Below are 5,489 nucleotides of genomic sequence, written 5' to 3' on the forward strand. Positions count from 1 at the left end.
CCCTAGAGGTCCAAGCTCTCCAATGAAGCTTGCCTTGCTTCAAAACACTAATAAAAATAGTAAAAGAGTACAAGTGCAGAGGGAGAGAGAGCTCAAGTGTGGTGTGTGTTGAATGGGGGCATCTACATCTCTACTTATACAAGCATGAGGTAGGTTTGGCGGGGATAAATTAGGAAACCATGCTGAACTGCCTCTACATGGCATTAGTGAACAGCCAGAGCGAGGTGGGACCAAGTGGAGCTAGGGGCGGTGCGGCCACACCTTGCCTACCCCGTCTCACTATCGCCTTCGCCTAGTGGGTCTCTTGGTGGGCCTGGAGTGCAGCCATGGTGGGGTTTGGCCCAAATTTGTCGGTTGGATGGGCTGTCTTCTCATTCCTTAGCATAGGATCTGCTTTACGCTATGTTTGAAGGTGCATTTCGACTATAATTCCATTGCATTCAAGTATGACTCCTACAAAATAGTGAACCTCCAATACAAGTGGAACTATGTCAATAGTAAAGGTATATGTGTGTAAAAACATGTAGTTTCTTCCTTTTTGGATTGTAGTTGGCGGTTGGATTTTGTTGATAAGAACCGCCAACAACACAAACATGAAACCACCGTCACCACTAAGCTATCGTATAATTCTACCAATGATCGGCCTAATAGAACTAAAATATGCTAATCACAAACATGAGACTTAAACCACGATGGAAACTCTGTTGCTGGCCTACTATCAACATCATCACTTGCCCATTCCTCTCTCCTTTTCATGCTGCCGCCCAATCCTCTCTGCCTCAAGCAAAAATAACAACAACATCTAATTCCTCCTCCATGAATTTCTTTGATTACACCTCTCTATAATCTTCTCTTAAGAACACCCTTTACTCCATCAGTTTTGTTTTCTCTTCAATTGCATGCATGCAGCCATATCTCCTCCTCCCTCCCTCACGCACAAGCAGGACACCATTTCCCCTTCACCTCCCCTCCTTCCTCTCCTATAAATGGAACCCTTCCTTGCTCCCTACAATGCCTTTTGCATTCCTGCTGTTCTCCTCTACCTAAAGATCTCTCTTGGGCGCCCCTCCTTCTTGCATGTGAAGAAGAGGACATAAACCATTGCCATGGCAGCCCCTTCCTCTTTCCTTCCTCCCTCTTGCTCCATTACATCAAAACAAAGAGCCCTCGCTGCTGCACATTTGGTTTTGCCGCTGCCGGAAGCCTGAATACGTCGAGGCAGAAAAACTGTTGTTGCCATCCTTGTCTGTACATACACAGCACGTGCACAGCAACCATGGTAAGGATGCCCTCCGTCTTCCCTCTATAATTCTTCAGTCTATGCCCCTCTCATCCACCTCCTGAACTCCTTCACACATCACAGATCGTCCCCTGAGGAGAATCACTGCTGCCTCATCGACCCCTTGCCCTCGCGCCGATGTCATCACTACTGGCTGCCGCTGCCCTCACCAAACAGCAAGGTCGTCCCTCCCCCTTCCCTCTCTGTTCTTGCTGTCCATGCTCCTCTCTAATCCATCTCTTTGATCTCTCGTGTGGCGTAGATCATCTCTGAAGTGGAATTGGTGATGCCTCGTTGCGCTGGCCCTGTTGCCACCCGTCATCGCTGCAGGCCACCATCAGCCTCATCTTTGGCACTGAATTTTTCTTAACGTGAGAACCCACACAAACCCCTCTATCTTATATGTTGATGTATATCACATTTTGGGAAATCATGGTTCAAGTCTGATCAATCCCCGACAAAGTTTTAATCGTGAATGCTTTGCTGTTACTTATGGCCAGCCACTGTACTACTGATGGGCATGTGTGATCCTAGCAATCCACACTTCCATTTCCCAGTTCTTTTTAACCAATTGTGTATCATATACTTGCACATGTTTCTGCGAAGTTTCATGACCAGAAACTCCAAGATAAAAGAGATATCATCAGCTTTGTGCTTGTTGCCCCTGCTGCCTCGCAGCCATGCTGCTGTAGGTTGGCATGCATGTTCCCACTGTTTGTCACTCCATTGGTCATTCCCTTTTACACACAAGTCCATTATGAACCTACACATGTCTCTGCAAAAGGGATTACCCATACGTGCTTTGACATTGTGAGATATTGACATAACCGTGATCATTGTTTCTGCTGGCCCACAGCTGGGGCTCTGGGCAACCCAGGTGTCAATGGCGTTCCCTGCTGATCGACTATATGAATAATCAAACCCTTTTACCAAAATGTATATATCATCCTTGTACACATCTCTGTAAAATGTCTTGGCCATAGGAGTTCAGATGCTGGAGATACCATCGTCTCTGCGTTCACTGCTCTGATGCACTGCCTGCTGTACCACTCTGCGTGGCATTGGCGTTCCCCGCTAATCCGCTGTCCAAATAACCAAGCCCTTAAATCTACATGTTCATGATATCCCTGCACATGATTTCACAAGATGGTTCGACTATGCAATCCATGATTGTTGAGATATCGATGGTGTAGTGTTTGCAACCCCTGCTGTCCAGACAGCAGCAAACCCTGTTTTGCAATCGCACTCCCTGACTCAACAATGCTCCAAAAGACTTGCCCTTTTGCCAAATCATACACCACATAGTACCTAACAAACCCACAAAACAGATCACTGCTCGGTGAAGCAAATACCATGCTTTGGTTGTTAGACATGTCTGTTGTCTGCCGATGTGTAGGTTCATGATGCACCGGTGTGCAACTACATTCCCTGTCAAATATTTGACCATATCAGTAACCCTTGGCATGAGTGTCTATTTAGTAGCTGCACACAATCCCACCAAACATATTTTCTAAAAGTATATGGCTTGTATTCATCATCGCCACAAGCATGCCACCTAATGTAAATCAATATCTAGTCTTTGTCTTCTTTATAGTCTATTCTAATGTCTCCCAAAATACCAGTATCATCCTATATACCATGCTTCTCCAAACCCGATCCTATGTTTAGAACATAGTACATATCCAACCCTCCCATTCTAATGAATGTGTTTTCATTCTTCCAAACTTCAGCCATGTAAATCCAGATCCAATCCTCTTCCATCTATACATTCAATCCCTTGCTTGTACATATCTTTAAATCGTAGCTTTGTTTTTAGTAGTTTTTGCGCTCTACGATCGTATTTACAAGCCCTACATGTTTAAAAGCTTTAAGTCTTGTTTTTGTAATGATTGGTGTATTGTTTCTAGGTTTGTTTAAGATGCTTGTATTGATTGCTGTTGACGTTAGAAGTGGAGCTACATGAGGAGCATATCTTTGAGAAGCAGAACCATCGGTAAGTGTTTGGAAGGCAAGTGTAACAAAGACTTCCTTGTACCTATGAACAATGTTTAATTAATACATATGCATGTGTCTAATTTGAAATGCCTATAAGGACTTTACCTAGATAATTCTTATACCGCATATCCTTGATTCCTATGGGTTGGTATGCATGTTGGATAGTTGCTGCCGTGTAGAACCAAAGCTAATAATTTAACTTGATTAATGATATATGCAATGTGATAAAATGGTGCTTTTTAACAACATGGACCAGGGGGGTAGAGCACGGGGTTTTGTGTGCTCTAGATTTCTCTCCCTAAGGACTTAATCCTGAAGCAGCCACCCAAGAGGTATCGTATAACCACGAGTATCACACGGCTCTGATCTTAATCAAGTAACTAGTACGTCTCTAGCTGGTTAGTGGTTACCAAAAGGCGCAATAGGGGGGGCACTAGTTGGTATGTCTTCTTTCCTACTAGGGTGTGAGCTATGTCGCGACCATGAGTGCGTCCTGGAGGAGGGCTCCATATGACAGATGACTAAAACCTTAGCGACTACTAACTTGTTAGGGCGTCTAGTGAAAGGTTACGTAGTGAAACCCTGCCGCACTTCCTTGGAGGAGGAGATTTGGGGTCGACGGGCTCCTGGCATATGGGAATCATGGCTCTACAGATAAAGTTGTACAAATTCTGCAAAATTCTTTGAACTGATATATCAGCCATGCTCACATACATGAGCAGCATGGATCCTTCTTGATTAGTGGTTACTTGGATGGTTTGAGAATGATGTTAATATTGACTAATATTACTTTCAACTTGGGCTGGTTTATCAGTAAAGTAGTGACTCAGGTTTAATAAAATATGACCAACTAAAATTGCTAACTGCAGTCAAATAGTGTCAAGCCTTTGAGCCTTCATGAACTCCATTGTTGTACTTGTTCAGTATGGTGCGCTCACACTTGCTTTACAATCAACAAAAATTCCGGATGGGTACCAGATGGTGGTTCAAGTGAGGAGTTACCAGAGAAGTTCCATGAGTACTAGGCAAGTGCTCCCCTAGTCAACCGTCCCTATGGAGTATGGAGACCCAAAGAGAAAATTAAGAATAGTTTCCACTATGCTTTGTAACAGATATAAGTCTTGTTGTAACTATGTTTAGATATGTAATAAAGCATTGTCTTTGATAATCTTCATATTTGTCGCTATATGTGTCATGTGGACATCCTGGGCACACATATAGTTAACGGTCTTCTATGAAAACTGGGTGCTATAGTCCTCATAGACCATGTCATCGTCCTCATCCTCCAACACGTCACCGCCCACACCTTGTGCAGCTACAAGTGTGTCTGTCGCTCCTGGAACCGCCTCATCTCCGATTCCGAGTACCGTAAGGAGCTGCCCTAGATTGTTGCTGGATTCTTCTATCATAGCTAGAAAGGAAAACACAAGTTCATCAGCATCAACAGTGAATACCCCTCCTTGATCTTCTTGCCCTTCCCCATTGAGGTTGTTGTGATCTCAGATTGCTGCCGTAGGCTCATCCTATGCTGGTGTGTTAGGTTTCGCTATGTTGTCTGCAATCTGGTGACTAACAAATGGTGGTTACTACTAGATAACAATCGTTCTTTTGGTTCTCCTCGCTTGGGGGGTTCGATCCGACAGTATCCTTGTTGGTATTTCTTAACGCATATAGAAATAATCCGCAAGAGTAGGGAATTACCGCTGTAGCACTTCACTCAGAAGTATTTAGGGTATCATATTTTCCACAGGGAATAGAGGTACTCTTCTAGCTAGTTCGTCCAAGGACAACATAAGGGTAGAATTAGCAAAGGTTCAAATGGATTCCTATGATTTTACTGGTCTGAGGATAGATAAACACTACTCCTACTTGCTCACTTCGGGCACCGAAGCGCACCTAGAATGCCAAGTGATACCGGCTTATAGCCTATGTTAAACTCGGACGTGGGGGAATATGAGGGACGGACAGGGCTATCACCACCTGCTGCCTATCCCTCAACCGTGGGGAATGAGGCAAACAAAGATAGCTTCTATCCTAGACACCATGTCTACACTATCGACTATTACTCTAGCATGCATGCAAGGGTTATCCATCTCTATCAGGGCCCTTCTACTAGAGCATCCGCCACTAGGATAGACGATGAACCTGTAAACAAGTGAGAGTATAGCTTAACTAATCAAAGGCTTTATAACCAAAAGAACCATGAACACTCACT

General features: G+C 44.2%; 1 long non-coding RNA gene across 1 annotated transcript; it reads left to right on the plus strand.

The window, feature by feature from the left end:
• The first annotated feature begins 1,340 nt into the window (after positions 1-1,340).
• On the plus strand, positions 1,341-4,436 carry LOC136509218 (uncharacterized). The gene is made up of 3 exons (XR_010772278.1): positions 1,341-1,650; positions 3,187-3,272; positions 4,199-4,436. It is a non-coding gene; the product is annotated as an uncharacterized lncRNA (long non-coding RNA).
• The last annotated feature ends 1,053 nt before the right edge of the window (positions 4,437-5,489 follow it).

Source organism: Miscanthus floridulus, chromosome 15 (genome assembly GCF_019320115.1).
Source record: "Miscanthus floridulus cultivar M001 chromosome 15, ASM1932011v1, whole genome shotgun sequence".
NCBI classification, from domain to species: domain Eukaryota; kingdom Viridiplantae; phylum Streptophyta; class Magnoliopsida; order Poales; family Poaceae; genus Miscanthus; species Miscanthus floridulus.